At 43.5% G+C, this 16,471-nt stretch overlaps 1 protein-coding gene across 3 annotated transcripts in view; it reads right to left on the bottom strand.

The window, feature by feature from the left end:
- LOC117451093 (transcription factor 20-like) overlaps positions 1-16,471 on the bottom strand; it is an 82,120-nt gene that overhangs the window by 53,492 nt on the left and 12,157 nt on the right. For 2 of the 3 annotated variants that reach the window (XR_004552623.2, XM_034089208.2), the window contains one exon: positions 801-1,022. The exons of the other annotated variant lie outside the window; for it this stretch is intronic. The gene's annotated coding sequence lies outside the window, so the exon portion shown is untranslated. Of the gene's footprint in view, positions 1-800; positions 1,023-16,471 lie in introns of those variants that run through there. 3 annotated transcript variants of the gene reach the window in all.

The following is a 16,471-nucleotide window of genomic DNA, read 5'->3' as shown; positions in this document are numbered from 1 at the left end:
GTGCCTGACACTTTCAACCCGCAACCGCAGCGCCGAGCCTCGAATTCCGGACTCCTCTGGTGTGAGGGAGAGAGGCGTCCATCTCGTTTGCCGTGAGGCGTGGAGAGGGCCCGCTCGTAACAGGTACGTCGAGAAAAAAGTGTTACCGATCTGTCTCTTCCGGGGAAAAAAGGACAGCGTGGGTCTTTTTTCTCAAAGGATATTACCTGGTGTGGGTAATATCCCTGTAATCCTTTTCTCCTGACCTTGCCTCCGTGAAGAGAAAAAAAAGCGTCCTCTACCGTGTTCGGCAGTGAGGGGAAAAAAACACAAGCTAGCAGCGGGTGTGGTGCTAGTCAAAAACCTTACCTTAACTCCAGAGGAAGAACGGCAAGGTTGACTATAATACTGACTGGTGTGTTAGTACTATACTCTTCTGCGAGGCAGAATAGGGTAGCCGGCTAACGCCCGTCGACCGAAAATTAGCTTTGGTTCAGTCTGTGGACTGTTAAGCTAGCCCGGCTACTATTAGAGATGTGCTCTGAAGCGAGAAGAGGTGTTTGAATGACGCATGCGTTGTGGGGCAGGCTACTTATAGGGGCTGATTTCCCCTGACGTTGACGTCAAGATCACCAGCCAATCAGGATTGGCGTAATGAGATTGATGCTTCTGTTTGCTCCGCGATGAGGCGCATCCCATAGTGAGACATCGAACGGAGTGTTATGAATGAGAACAGCTCAAGTGCGGCTGAGCGTCACTCCATTTCAATCAGGAGAGACAGTTTTGATGTAAGAGTACATATTTATTGCCAGAAATACACATGAATGTAAAGGAGTTTTGGCGATTAGGCCCCGTTGTGCAGGAATATCATTCGGGAAGGGAGAACCGATCCGATGAAATCCCCCGGGGTCTAGACACTGGTGGTGGTGAATGGATAGCTGGGGTCGGTCTGAAGAGGAGTGGTTTAGCTTGACCCTGGATTCAGATGGACGGGAGGTGAAGAGGGGTGGAGGAGGGTTGCGCCGATTCACCTGGAATGAGAGCTGTCAGAGGGGAGAGCAGATTTAAAAGGTTTAGTGGAGCGCTATGATAGGCTTGTGAAAATAGAGTGAAGTGATTCGTTAAACTGGGGAGTGACGCCCCCGATCACTTAGAGAGGAGAGAGAGTAGTAACATGGAAATAGTGAATGAATGAGTAAACTTCCTGGTTGAACTTGCGCTGAGCTTCATGTTTACTGTGCAGAGAATACAAGTGTATCAGCTCTGTGTCTGTGAGTAATGTTCAGATATTTTAAACTAGTAAAAAGTCCTTTAACATTTTATTTAAGTAAAAATACAACTGTATTAGCATTAAGATGTTACCCTGTCACTCAATAATCAGTCAGTGGTAAACTTGGGCTCTACTGCATTCATGCATCACTTTAATGTTGCTGTTAGGAAATGTTGAGCTCACTTAAATTACTTTTTATACAGTGTTTAATGTAAAATAACTATATTTTGTATTGAAAATCTACAAAGTAGAAACAAATGTAGTGCAGTAAAAGTAAAACATGTCCCTCTGATAAGTAGCAGAGTGGTTTGAATCAATAATCCATGATATCAATGTTTTGTTTAAGATGAAATACTTCCACCTTTACCAGCTGCAACATTAACATATTATACACAAATGCTTCAATAATTATAATTAAATAAGAGATATACAGTGGGGCAAAAAAGTATTTAATCAGCCACCAATTGTGCAAGTTCTCCCACTTAAAAAGATGAGAGAGGCCTGTAATTTTCATCCTAGGTACAGTTGCAAGAAAAACCCTGTGAACCCTTTGGAATTACCTGGATTTCTGCATAAGTTGGTCATAAAATGTGTTCTGATCTTCATCTAAGTCACAACAATAGACAAACACAGTCTGCTTAAACTAATACCACACAAACAATTATATGTTTTCATGTTTTTATTGAACACACCATGTAAACATTCACAGTGCAGGGTGGAACAAGTATGTGAACCCCTAGGCTAAAGACTTCTTCAAGAGCTAATTGGAGTCAGGAGTCAGCCGACCTGGAGTCCAATCAATGAGACGAAATTGGAGGTGTTGGTTAAAGCTGCCCTGTCCTATAAAAAATACACACCAGTTTTGAATTTGCTATTCTTAAGAAGCATTGCCAGATGTGAACCATGCCTCGCACAGAAGAGCTCTCAGAAGACCTACCATTAAGAATTGTTGACTTGCATAAAGCTGGAAAGGGTTACACAAGTATCTCTAAAAGCCTTGATGGTCATCAGGCCACGGTAAGACACATTGTCTATAAATGGAGAAAGTTCAGCACTGTTGCTACTCTCCCTAGGAGTGGCCGTCCTGTAAAGATGACTGCAAGAGCACAGCGCAGAATGCTCAATGAGGTGAAGAAGAATCCTAGAGTGTCAGCTAGAGACTTAAAGAAATCTCGGGCACATGCTAACATCTCTGTTGACGAATCTACGATACGTAAAACACTGAACAAGAATGGAGTTCATGGGAGGACACCACGGAGGAAGCCACTGCTGTCCAGAAAAAACATTGCTGCACGTTTGAAGTTTGCAAAAGAGCACCTGGATGCAGAGATGTTCACAAGTCTTTTTTTGCAAGTCCAAGTCAAGTCTCAAGTCTTTGGTCACGAGTCCAAGTCAAGTCTCTAAAAAAATAAAAGTCTCATGTCTCTTCTGGTTGTAATAAGCCTTCTATTGTCTGCTGCTATCCAGTCTGTTAAGAATACTGCACAGCTATATCTAAGAAATTCAAAGCATTTACTGTATTATTATCACTCCTATATCTATTAGCATACAGTATCAGTACTGATTAGTTGTTTGTTATATGATCACTCTAAACAGGCTATTGCAATGCAATATGAGGGAAAACATCACACTTTAGCTAAATGCAAACAACTTATAAGCAAAACACTTCAGAATCAGAAATCAGTAACACAAATACTTTATTAATCCCCCGCAGGGACACTGTGTTAAAAGTACTTAAAAGTAAACGTTTGTTCTGTGCCATTTGCAACTAAAAAACTATTGCTGCAATATTATCTGAAATATACTGAACTGGTGATATTAAAACATGACCTGTTCCAAAAGAGATATCTACCATTAACACCATTTACCAGCCAAATGCTGGTAAATCATGCAAGTGGCTGGTACTGTATTGCCCCTTTCACACCAGCGCCTTTTCAGCTCCGGCTCGGAGCTAGAGCCTGAAAAGCGCCGGGTTTTCCTGTTCACACCGGAGCTGCGCCGGCTCTTAGCTCCGGAATCCGCTTCATTTCCAGCTCCAAAAAATTGTCGGTCCAGAGGCAAGAGCTTTGGAGCTAAGAGGTGACGTCGCTTACGTCGAGGCGTGCAGGAAACTAAAGCCACCTCCCCTGAACATGGGTCGACTGTTAGCCTGCCTACAAGCAGTAGTGCCTATAAACACACTTTATAAAGTCAGGCAGCACTAAGCAGGCTTCGTGTGATTGTGTTTATTTGTGCCTTACTTTGACCATCCGTTCACTGTTATCGATCATTGTGGAGAGAGGCAGACGTGTTGTTTTGTATTATTGCAGCTATCGGATGCAAGTAGTCAGTTTAGCTTCGGTTGCTATGCCAACATCACCCGTTTTATACCAGAGAAACTTTCATAACAGCGTTGTGATACCAAACAGTGTCAATTCAGACTGACACACATTCACTTAGGCTAAGGGGAGCTGGGGATATGCATCAGCTGCTTGTGTGAGTCGGACAGGGAATACTTTAGAGCGGCCGCTGCAGTGTGAGCTAACCGGGAGCTAACGGGAGAATAAACTCCTGTGGAAGAGCAGCACTGCAGCACTCAAACCCAGTGTAATGGTAACCTGATAAACCTGTAACATTAACGTTACGTGGTCAACAATAAACCTGTAACCTGCCTATAAACCGACAGATGTATTTATGTATGTAACTATGTATTTTTCTACGTTTAACGTTAGCCAGTAGATGGTGGCAGCGGAACGTAATGATTAACGTTACCGACCTTTTTTATGTCAAGAGTTGGATGTCAACGCCACTCAACGCAAACAAGTGTGACAAGCAAACATTCACTCATCTTTTCAAATATTCAGTTACAAAGGCAAGCTAGTAGCAAGCTAAGTTAACATTACATAGCTGATGCTGAGCTAAACATGTTTGCTAACCGTCCATATGCGTTAATGTGACTGACCTCTCCGGGTGAGTTTTCAAGTGCCTGATGAAATTTGACGTTGTTGCACCAGCATCCTTGATTTTAATATTGCAGACTTTGCAGTGTGCACTCCTTTTGTTGGTGCCGCTGGCGTTTTGTTCGAAGTTTTTATAGTTGAACCTAATTACAAGCGGTACAGCTGCAGGTGTGCCGCCGGTCGCCATGTGTTACCATGATGTTAATGTTAATGTTAAAGGTGGGGTAGGTAAGTTTGAGAAACCGGCTCGAGATACACTTTTTGTTATATGCCATGGAATGCTCTTAACATCCCGATAGCAATGAATATCTTAAGTGCTTTGACAAAAAATCCATAAAAAAATGTCAGCCCTCATTGGTCATGTGCGCGTTCGTGTGTGTTGGAGGAGGGGCTCTGTAAGGAAGTGGCAGAATTTCTCCGGTTGTGTATTTTCTAGGGCTGTCAGTCGATTAAAATATTTAATCGCATGATTGTCCATAGTTAATCGCGAAATTTGTTATCTGTTCTAAATGTACCTTAGAGGGATATTTTTCAAGTTTTTAATACTCTTATCAAATATGCTTTATATGTGTGTTTATTATCATTTGAACAATGATTTTAATACTCTTATCAAATATGCTTTATATGTGTGTTTATTATCATTTGAACAATGATTTTAATACTCTTATCAAATATGCTTTATATGTGTGTTTATTATCATTTGAACAATGACAAATATATATATATTGTGTGTGTGTGTGTGTGTGTGTGTGTGTGTGTGTGTGTGTGTGTGTGTGTGTGTGTGTGGTGTGTGTGTGTGTGTGTGTGTGTGTGTGTGTGTGTGTGTGTGTGTGTGTGTGTGTGTGTGTGTGTGTGTGTGGAGAGAGACACTGTGATGGATCGTTGGAGCTATGTGCAACTCAAGGCATATGCTCGAACGGGAGCTGCCTGGACGCTGCAATCATGTTGCGCGCACTATCCGTGCTTAGTGTGCTGACTTTTCGTACAATGTCCCGCTGTCTGGCTACCTGCATAAAGTCAAGTGCTCGGCGAAATGTCGCTCCTGTTTTCATTGAAACAGCTCCTTATATCCGTTAGCGCAGCTAGATAGCACCAGATGCTAACAACAGCAATACACGTAAGGCATGGGTCGGCAATAATTATTATTATTATTTTTTTAACAACATAGGACCGAGAGTCGCACATCAGGGTTTCCGTTAGCCGGTAATCACCGGTTTGTATCTGGTAAAATTCATTAAAACCCGGTAAATTCAAAACCTGCTGGTCAAAATGTCTGGTAATAATTAGGGATGCTCCGATCGATCGGCCGCCGGTCATTATCGGCCGATATTCACTCTTAATAGTTTGATCGGTGCTCTCTATAAAGGCCGATCAGGAGAGCTGGATCTGATCGATATGGACATAAACGCGAGTGAAGTATAACCGGACCCGAGAGAGAGATCAGATCAGCTGCTGCATAATCACCTGAATCCCCGCCCACTGTTTAGTGCGCTGCGGGCTGTCAGGAGAGAGAGGGAGGGAGAGGGGAAAAGAAAGGGATCCGTTTCTCCCGTGTTATTATCCAAAGTTAATGTAAACTTTTGAATAATGTACTTCATCTACTACAAGTAGTTTGTTTGAATGTAATAATTATGTTGTTTGTTGTTTGTGGAATCATTTATTGAAAAATGAATCTGAACTTTTCGATCTGTAACGATTATAAACTGAAGCAATATAAAAATGACTCCCATTAACTGAGTTTTAAACATCAGCATATCCGGTCATAGTCCGGTGATTACCTGCTAACGGAAACTTTGCTACACCATTCTTATTATTATTATTGAAACATGACCGGTAAGTTTCAAATTTGTCCGGTAAAATAAATTCTGTCCCGACATATCCGCTACATTCATAATGTCAGCGGAGGGAGGGGAAGCGGCGCTGTGGAAGAGCAGAGTGGCGAGGGAGAGCTGTCATCTTCCCTTTACAAGCTTCAAACATGTATTTATCGTGTGATTTTGGAAATAAAAGTTCCATATTCTGAAAGCCAAGACTTTGTTTATTTAAAATCAAACAAAACACCCGAACCCTGAAAAACTAGTTTTTTACGCAAATCCACGTTTATTTTGAAATGAGCCGTTGCGACTTCCGACTGATTTCGATAGAGCGGGTCACATATGGCAAATGTGTGGTTGTGGGGAACCAGGTCAATTAAAGTACTTATTTAACTATTAAATACATTGAGTTTGAGTAAAATACTTGGTTACTGATTAATTTAGGTTATATATATTAAATTGCAAAGCAAAACATGCTGTAATTGATTATTTTGATATTTTTTTTAAAGGTTTGCAACCTGAAAGAATCCTAATGTGTCCTTGAAAAGTTGAAATAAAGAAAAGGAAAAAGGATTCGAGTTGTCCATGCGTCCTCTGTTGACCCTCAAGCCTCTCAAATGTGGGCAAACACTCAAATAAATGCCAAAAACCCAGAGAACTTGACAATACTTATCAGAATAAAAGTATGTTAAATAACACTGCTACCTAGTTAATAACTCTACTTAACTCAGTGGAGGCTCGTCCATTGAGGAAAGGGAGGACCATCCTCCCTACAATTTCAGAGAAAAATTACTTTGAAGAGAACAATAAATACACCTCAATTTAAAAGATAAGTCTGTTAAAATACAGATAATAGCCCTGGCTTTGGGACTGAAATGGGGCTAGAGAGGACGAGCCTCCCTTTGGGCGGGTCTAGCCAGAGGCTCTGGATTGGGCGCCTATATCATCAGTGAACCAATCAGCGGATCTGACTGCGCATCAGAGTGTTGATGGGGAGGGTTATCAGCGATATCAGAGTTTTTTCTGAACCGGGGAACAGGGGCGCTGCGCCCTCTTACCAAAATCAATTCCTTGAATTAGGCTTTGATTATGTTCTGGCCCGCCATCTTGTGGCTCAGCAAAAAATTGGCCCAAGGCCAAATGTACTTGCCTACCCCTGACGTAAGGTATGCCTCGCTCGCTCGTGCCACACATACACACACATTACATTACATTACATTGCATTTAGCTGACGCTTTTATCCAAAGCGACTTACAATAAGTACATTCGACCAGGAAGACACAACCTTGAAGAAAACAGAATCATATAAGAACATCAGGTTTCAAAGAGCCAATCGTTTCAAGTGCTACTCAACTGGCTTTAGATAAGCCAGTCCTTTATTAGTATATAAGTGCTCTGTTAGCAGTTCTTTGTTAGTCATTCTATCGCTCGAAGTGGAGTCGAAAGAGATGAGTTTTCAGTCTGCGCCGGAAGGTGTGTAAGCTTTCTGCGGTCCTGATTTCAATGGGGAGCTTATTCCACCATTTTGGAGCGAGGATAGCAAATCCACGTGTTTTTGCTGATGGGAACTTGGGTCCCCCTCGCAGCGAGGGTGCAGCGAGTCGTTTGGCTGATGCAGAGCGAAGTGCACGTGCTGGGGTATACGGTTTAACCATGTCCTGGATGTAGGAAGGGCCAGATCCATTCGCAGCATGGTACGCAAGTACCAGTGTCTTGAAGTGGATTCTAGCAGTTACCGGAAGCCAGTGAAGGGAGCGGAGGAGTGGCGTGGTGTGGGAGAATTTTGGAAGGTTGAAGACCAGACGAGCCGCTGCATTCTGGATGAGCTGCAGAGGTCGGATGGCACATGCAGGTAGACCAGCCAGGAGGGAGTTGCAGTAGTCTAGGCGTGAGATGACGAGAGCCTGGACCAGAACCTGCGTCGCTTTCTGGGTCAGCTGGGGACGTATCCTCCTGATGTTGTAAAGCGTGTATCTGCAGCAGCGGGTTGTAGCAGCGATATTTGCAGTGAAGGACAGGTTGTTATCTAGGATCACACCCAGATTCCTTGCAGTCTGGGTCGGGGAAACAACAGAGGTGCCGATGTTGATGGTCAGGTCAAGAGAGGGACAATCTTTTCCCGGAAGGAAAAGCACTTCAGTTTTGTCAAGGTTGAGCTTGAGATGATGAGCGGACATCCACTGAGAGATGTCAGCTAAACAAGCAGAGATGCGTGCGACGACCTGGGTCTCTGAGCGGGGAAAGGACAGAATTAGTTGGGTGTCGTCAGCGTAGCAGTGGTATGAAAAACCATGCGGGCTAATGACAGATCCGAGCGAGTTTGTGTACAGGGAGAAGAGGAGGGGACCAAGAACAGAGCCCTGAGGGACCCCTGTAGTTAATTGACAAGGGTCGGATTCGGACCCTCTCCAAGTTACCCTGTAGGTGCGGTCTTTGAGGTATGAGGTGAGGAGGGAAAGTGCAGAGCCTGAGACTCCAAGTTCTTGGAGAGTGTGAAGGAGGATCTGATGATTCACCGTGTCGAATGCAGCAGACAGGTCCAACAGGATGAGGACAGAGGAGAGGGAGGCTGCTTTAGCAGTGTGCAGTTCCTCAGTGACAGCAAGGAGGGCAGTTTCTGTGGAGTGACCTGCCTTGAAACCAGACTGGTGCGGATCCAGAAGGTTGTTCTGATGGAGATAGCAGGAGAGTTGTTTAAAGACAGCGCGTTCAAGTGTTTTAGACAGGAACGGGAGGAGAGAGACAGGCCTGTAGTTTATAACATCAGACGGGTTGAGAGTGGGTTTCTTCAGGAGAGGGTTTACTCTCGCCTCCTTGAGACTGTTTGGAAAGTGACCAGAAGTTAGAGAAGTGTTGATGAAATGGGTGAGAAACGGTAGAATATCAGGAGCGATAGTCTGAAGGAGGTTTGAAGGGATAGGGTCCAGAGGACAGGTGGTGGGGCGGGCAGAGGTAATGAGGGTAAGAACCTCACATGGAGAGAGAGGGGAAAAGGAGGTTAGTGTGCCGGTTGAAGGTGGCTCAGGTGATCCGGCGGTGAGTAGAGGTGAGTCAGAAAAAGAAGAGCGAATATCGTCAACCTTTTTTTCAAAGTGATTAACAAAGTCGCTTGACAGAAGGGAGGAGGGGGAAGGGGCCTTGGGAGGATCCAAGAGGGTGGAGAAGATGGAAAATAGTTTTTTAGGATTGGAATAAGAAGATTGGATCTTATCTTGAAAGAAAGTGCTTTTTGCCTGAGAGATCGAAGCAGAGAAAGAGGAGAGGAGAGCCTGATAGGTTAGGAGGTCGTCACGGTGTTTGGATTTCCACCATTTCCGCTCTGCTGCCCGAAGGACGGTTCTATTAGCACGCAGTGCGTCATTTAGCCAGGGAGCAGGAGGGGACTGACGAGCCTGCCGAGATGTGAGAGGACAGAGAGAGTCCAGAGAGGAGGAGAGAGTAGAGAGGAGAGTTTCTGCAGCAGAGTTTGGAGGTAGGAGTTGGAACGAGTCAGAGGAAGGGAGGGCTGAGAGCACCGATGAGGCAAAGGTAGAGGGGGAGAGGGAACGGAGGTTACGGCGGACAAGTGCAGGATGCAAAGAGATTAGTTTGTTATGTTTTGAAAGGGGTAAAGAGAATGAAATGAAGAAGTGATCGGATGTGTGGAGCGGGTTTACAGAGAGGTTAGAAGTAGTGCAGTTCCTTGAGAATATGAGATCAAGGACATCGCCAGCTTTATGAGTTGGTGGGGACGGAGACAGTGAGAAAGCAAAGGTGGATAACAGAGATGTTAGTTCGTCTATCTTCCCCGTCTGGAGGTTGAAGTCTCCGAGAAGTACAGCGGGAGGGTCAGATTCAGGGATGTGTGAGAGGAGATGATCTAACTCCTCCAAGAAGTCCCCCAAGGCTCCTGGTGGACGGTAGAGAACAACAATGGTCAGTTGTATAGGATGGGTCACTGTGACGGCATGGAATTCAAAGGTGGAAGGAGCGAAGTTAGGTAGCTTGAAGAGGGAAAAGCTCCATTTGGGAGAGAGCAGGAGACCAGTGCCCCCTCCTCTGCCAGTGGGTCTGGGTGTATGGGAGAAGGAATATGCTGTGGAGAGAGCTGCTGGGGTGGATGTGTTGGATGGAGTAATCCAGGTCTCAGTGAGAGCAAGGAAATCCAGAGACTGCAGGGAGGCGTAGCCAGAGATGAAGTCAGCCTTAGGAACAGCTGACTGGCAGTTCCACAGGCCGCCTGAAACTAGATGCTGGATCTCAGTGGAGCACGTGGGATAGACGAGAGCAGGCCGGTTATAGCGATTAGGAGATACACGGGGCCAGTGATAATTGCGAGAAGACACATGAACAGGAATGGAGAAAACACACATGATTATAGCATGAGGGGCTAGAAAGCTAAGGAAAAGAAAAATAAGACACCAGCGATACTTAGCTCAATCAGAGTAGGATTTGCCTCCTCTTTGCCTCCCTCGTGACTCCCGCAGGACTCTAATGTCTTTGTCAGTCTTCGGCTGTCTGACGCTGACGCTCAAGAAAGAGCTGCCTAAATGGACACCTGATTGCTGAGTTCTCACAGCTATGGTGCCACGCCCCTCTAATTAGTTAACTCTCAACAGCTGATGGGCGATAGCTGACAGGGCGTGCCTATTTAAATGCAGCCGAGATAGATACTGAGAGCTGTGAGACTTTCACGTGATCAGATCTGAGATTTAAATTCGCTCAAAAGCGCCCTTACAGTACAGTAAATACAGAAGAGTTATACAGAGTAGAATAACTGAAATAGAGAAGTCTAGTTAAACAAGATTACTTACAGTGGATGCTGCGGCAACAGGTCTTGTCCGCACAGGGTCAGAATGCACACTGAGTTCTTGAGTTTTTGAAACCGCTATTTAAATGCTTTCTAGCTGAGAGATGCCTGCTTCAGGCTGTTGTTCTCTTCACGCAATTAGCTGACAGGGCGTGCCTATTTAAATGCAGCCGAGATAGATACTGAGAGCTGTGAGACTTTCACGTGATCAGATCTGAGATGTAAATTCTCTCAAACACACCCTCCCGGTCCTCCCGATGGCCAGTCGGTGCCTGCCGGTGAGCGTGGAAGTGTGGTCTGCCGGGTCTGCCACAAGCAGGCGGCAGGAGCGGGGCTGTCAGCATCAGCTTGTAGAATGTATTTTAAACTTGATGCTCTCTGAAACTACGGGGCGGCCGAGGACAAAAAATACACATGCGTTAATCGCGTTAAAATAATTAGTGGCGTTAATTTTTTTTTGCGTTATTAACGCGTTAACTTGACAGCCCTAGTATTTTCAAATTCTAGCGATCTCGAGCCGGTTTCTCAAACTTACCTACCCGACCTTTAATACGGCAAAAATAGAAAACACAATGATTGTTCACGAGTCCCAAAACACGAGTCCAAGTCGAGTCTGAAGTCTTTTGAGCAGGAGTCCAAGTCAAGTCTGAAGTCTCTGTGTGTGCGACTTAAGTGCGACTCGAGTCCGAGTCACAAACTCGAGTCCCCATCTCTGCCTGGATGTTCCACAGCACTACTGGCAAAATATTCTGCGGACAGATGAAACCAAAGTTGAGTTGTTTGGAAGGAACACACAACGCTATGTGTGGAGAATCCAAAGGGTTCACATACTTTTTCTTGCAACTGAATACCTCAACTATGAGAGACAAAAATGAGAAAAATCACATTGTCTGAGTTTTAAAGAATTGATTTGCAAATTATGGTGGAAAATAATTATTTGGTCAATAATAAAAGTTCATCTCAATACTTTGTTATATACCCTTTGTTGACAATGACAGAGGTCAAATGTTTTCTGTAAGTCTTCACAAGGTTTTCACACACTGTTGCTGGTATTTTGGCCCATTCCTCCATGCAGATCTCCTCTAGAGCAGTGATGTTTTGGGGCTGTCGCTGGGCAACACAGACTTTCAACTTCCTCCAAAGATTTTCTATGGGGTTGAGATCTGGAGACTGGCTAGGCCACTCCAGGACCTTGAAATGCTTCTTACGAAGCCACTCCTTCGTTGCCCGGGCGGTGTGTTTGGGATCATTGTCATGCTGAAAGACCCAGCCACGTTTCATCTTCAATGCCCTTGCTGATGGAAGGAGGTCGTCACTCAAAATCTCACGATACATGGCCCCATTCATTCTTTCCTTTACACGGATCAGTCGTCCTGGTCCCTTTGCAGAAAAACAGCCCCAAAGCATGATGTTTCCACCCCCATGTTTCACAGTAGGTATGGTGTTCTTTGGATGCAACTCAGCATTCTTTCTCCTCCAAATACGTCTAGTTGAGTTTTCAATGTGATTTCCTGGATTCTTTCCCCCCATTCTGTCTCTCATAGTTGAAGTACCTAGGATGAAAATTACAGGCCTCTCATCTTTTTAAGTGGGAGAACTTGCACAATTGGTGGCTGACTAAATACTTTTTTGCCCCACTGTATATATTTTTATTTTTACTAACAAAAAGGGTATTTCTACTCAGTGGTATTTCTGATTTCTTACTCTCGTGGTTCAAATATTTTGAAAATGTTTATATAAAATATCCAGAGATGTGGCAAATGGTCAAATGAACTAGATAGTTAAAAGTCAGTAAATTATATAAAGCTGATTTTACAATGATTAAATTAGAGTCATAAGATAGGAGAGCGAAAACCTTATTTTTAAGCCACTCCATTAGTTTTACCTGAGTAAAGTTCTGAATGTAGGACTTTGCTCCTAATAGAGTTATTCGACCAGTTTTGCTTTTTCTACTTAAAGGTCCCATGTCATACTTTTCCGGTTATTACCCGTGCCCTTGTGTGTTATGAAGGTTTTTCTGCATGTAAACGGTCTGCAGAGTCACAAACCCTCAAAGTACACCCCGTAGCGAGTAAAACTCTAACACAGAAAATATCTGTCTATACTGCCCCAGAACGCCTCGTTGGAGATTTCTCATTTTCCATTGTTTGCTTCCTGGGTTCTGTGACGTGTGAACACCCAAATCAACAACAAATGACCGGATTGGCCTAAATGGACCAATCCGCGGAGCACCTCACACACCAGGATCCCTTGGCTAACTAACAGGGAGTCCCCATTGACTTGCATAGAGCTCCCTGAACGCTGCTAATAGACGAGTTGGGATGGCGGAGAAATGCTCTCAGCAGACCCATTCACACAGCGTTATAAACCTTTTTCTTACTCAATATCAAGCCACACTTATTGTTTTCACTTCGGCTGTGAGTGTTTGTGTGTGCTCAGGATGAGTTTCGCTGTGTCTCGCTGTATTACCGACATGGAAACCTGTAGTGTCCGCTCCTCGCAGCAGCAACGAGCCTCTCAACGTCCCGACCAATCAGAGCACACTGGGCTCTGCAGGGAGGGGGGGCAGGAGCTCCAACAAGCCGTTTAGGACAGAGAGTGAATACACATACTATACAGAGATGCTGTATGAGAAACCAATGTGAGTTTGGAAAATTGTACAATTTAAATCTATTCTAGTAGACCTCAACAATGGAAATATGATCAGTAGAAATGGCCCTTTAAAGCATCCGAGCACCTCCTCCACCGCTGCAACAACAACGGCATGGAGGAGCTGAGTCCAGCTTTGTGCTGTTAAGACCATTTTCTGTGCTGACACAGCATGAGGCTATAAATCATGATGTGATCTCAGGACATGATATCTCTGGGGAATGTCTGATCCACGTTCCCCAGAGGCTGCATGTGGTTCTGTACTGTATGTGCTGCTGATGTTTGTCTACTCTACATTATGCATCACAACACGCCCTCACAGCAGAAAACTGCCAGTTATTTGCATGTTCTTTTCAGTTTCAGCAGTGTGAAAAAGTATCAGTGCTCAACTACAAGTACAGGTCCTGCATTGAAACCCATAGCAAGTACACTTAAAATAAAAGTATTGATTGTGTGGTAAAATGTTAATGTTCTAAATACTGATGAGAGTCCATTTCCTGGCTACACAGTACGTGCAGTTTGATCAAATAAAAGGAGAAGTTGGCATAGAAAAATGTCTCCTCTAAATCTCCAGAAACGCCGACACCTCCTCATCACTCCACTGCTCCGATGATTTATGTAGTGTTGTCATAACTGCTTTCACAACAAACTACTCACTCCGTTGGTGCGCTGGGCTAATATTTATTGCGAGGAAATAAAATGGCGGCTTCACAAAACTTTTCAGAGTTTTACGGGGCGTGGTTTGCAATTCGCTCAGCCAATAGAAATTGGTACTTTTTTCTCCCCAGGATAGTACCATCTCTCTAACAGGCACTAAAAATGGGGTAAAAGTTCCCGGCACTAATGGCGCATTTCCACTACAGGGCCTCGCTCGGTATGGCTAGGCCTCGTTAGGCCTCGTTAGGCCTTGTTAGGACTGGCTCATTTTATGCTGCGTTTCCATTACAGTTTAGTAGCTGGGGCAGTAACTATAGTAACGCAGTGTAGGCGGAGCCGTGACATAATCTTCAATGAGAACCACAGAAAACCAACATCAGCCGTTAGCTGTTAGCCCTCTGAGCTCACAGCTCCTCATATCTGTTCAGAAACTAGACAAAAGTTAAACAAGTACAAACCCCAGACTGTCTGTGTCATGGCGAATACAGTCGCTGGTTTATTTATGTCTGTATAGGCCATTGTTGTGAGTGTGGATGGTCGGAGCATATACTGCGTTAGCTTAGCCGATCTCCATTTAGAAAACACGCATTTTAAAATGTTTTTCGCCTGCCGCCTGTCTGCTGACTTGTCAAAGCATTAATTCATGGTTTTTACTAACCGGTATCAGTATGTTGTTACTTCGGCATAATTTTGAAACGTGTATTACAATTAAATCACGGTGAAATATTTTTGTCTTGTTGTAGTTGTAGCCTAAGGTGACCAGATTTTCAAAATTAAAACCGGGGACATTTTGAGTTTTGCAGTCAAAATCTCATTAACATATCCAATTTTCTTCACTGTTAAAGAAAAAAGGGGGACAATTCTGGTTCAATGTAATTCGAAAATGTTATCTGTTAGATACAAACAGAAGGACGATAGCTCATATATGAGACTACAAAGGTCTTTTATTTTTGAAACTCGACATCAGAATGTCCTGATTCTCTCTCAGTGACTAGATGGGTCTCCTGCTGCTATCACCCTGAAGTGAAATAAGTATTTGATTGACTTTGAATGACTCTTTGATTATGAACAGTTTCCATTTCATAATAATCAAAATATAGATGGACAATATATCTAATTTGAGATTTTAAACAGCATACATTTTAAATTGTGCTTCAGAAAGTAATGTTATTTTAGGAGTGTTGTGAGATGGAAATTAGTCAACCAGTGGAAATGTCAGATATGTCTTCATGACTGTATCCTTACATTTTACATTCACTCAGTTATAATGTGGTAGTTATACGTAGTTTGTTTTAAAGTATTATTGATCACATTATATTGTACATATTTCTTAATTTAAGATCCAGTATATATGAATATGTTTGGTGTGTTTTTTAGGTATATTTGTTATTGACCGAGTAAACGCTTTTATTTTGAAGGCAGTTTTTACAGGCCTCTACCGTAATGCATAGGATATTCCCACACCATTCCATACAACGTGCGGGCTGGCTTGACTGTTTTTTCCGAAGTGGGAGCTGGCTTGACCACAGTCTGTTTACCCAGTGTTTCCTGGCATGAAACGTTTCATTTCACCTTGCTATGTGCTTTTAACGTATATTAAAAAACGGGGACATTTCCGGGGACAGTCCAATACAAACGGGGACTGGACGTCTGGTCACCCTAGCCCCCTTGCCAGCGATTCTCTCTCTAGTTTAGCATACTCAGCCCGACTCAGCCTGGTTGTTGGCCCGGAAAGAACCTCGATTGTATGGGGCCAGAAAAACTGTGAAATAGTACCCGCTAGCCGTACTACGCTAAGTGGAAACGCAACCAAAAACGGGCCGGGCACGGCACGCTTAAAGCGAGCTCCACGCTGTAGTAGAAATGCGCCATAAGTAGTCTTTTTGGTGTGAACCTTTATGTATACAGTCTGTGGTGTGAACGCAAAATTCCAGGCACTAACGGAACTAAACGGGAAAAGTACTCCGGTGTGAACGCGCCTATTATGTATTATATCATTTCTATATTATAACTTTTGTGTAATTATAATTATCGTCATATTTTATCACATTTTACTGCACTCAGTTTCCTACATAACTAATGTTTGTGTAAATATTGTCTATTTTTCATATGTTGCAATAGTCTTAGCTTTTAAAAAAAAAATTTGGGTAACATATTGTTCTTTCTGTGTCTCTGTATGCACCACTTATACCAAGCAAATTCCTTGTATGTGTAAACCTACTTAGTAATAAAACTGATTCGGATTGAATTAAAGAAAAAGAAGCATTGCCTGTTATAGTAATAATAAGTCTTCATTTGCAGCTGCAGGCATAAACAGTATATGTTTTCATAAAAGCAAATAAACCAAGACTACCATGCTTGTTACATTCTCAAA

Source organism: Pseudochaenichthys georgianus, chromosome 8, assembly GCF_902827115.2.
Source record: "Pseudochaenichthys georgianus chromosome 8, fPseGeo1.2, whole genome shotgun sequence".
Classification (NCBI taxonomy): Eukaryota; Metazoa; Chordata; class Actinopteri; order Perciformes; family Channichthyidae; genus Pseudochaenichthys; species Pseudochaenichthys georgianus.
This window is presented reverse-complemented; position numbering and strand designations above follow the sequence as displayed.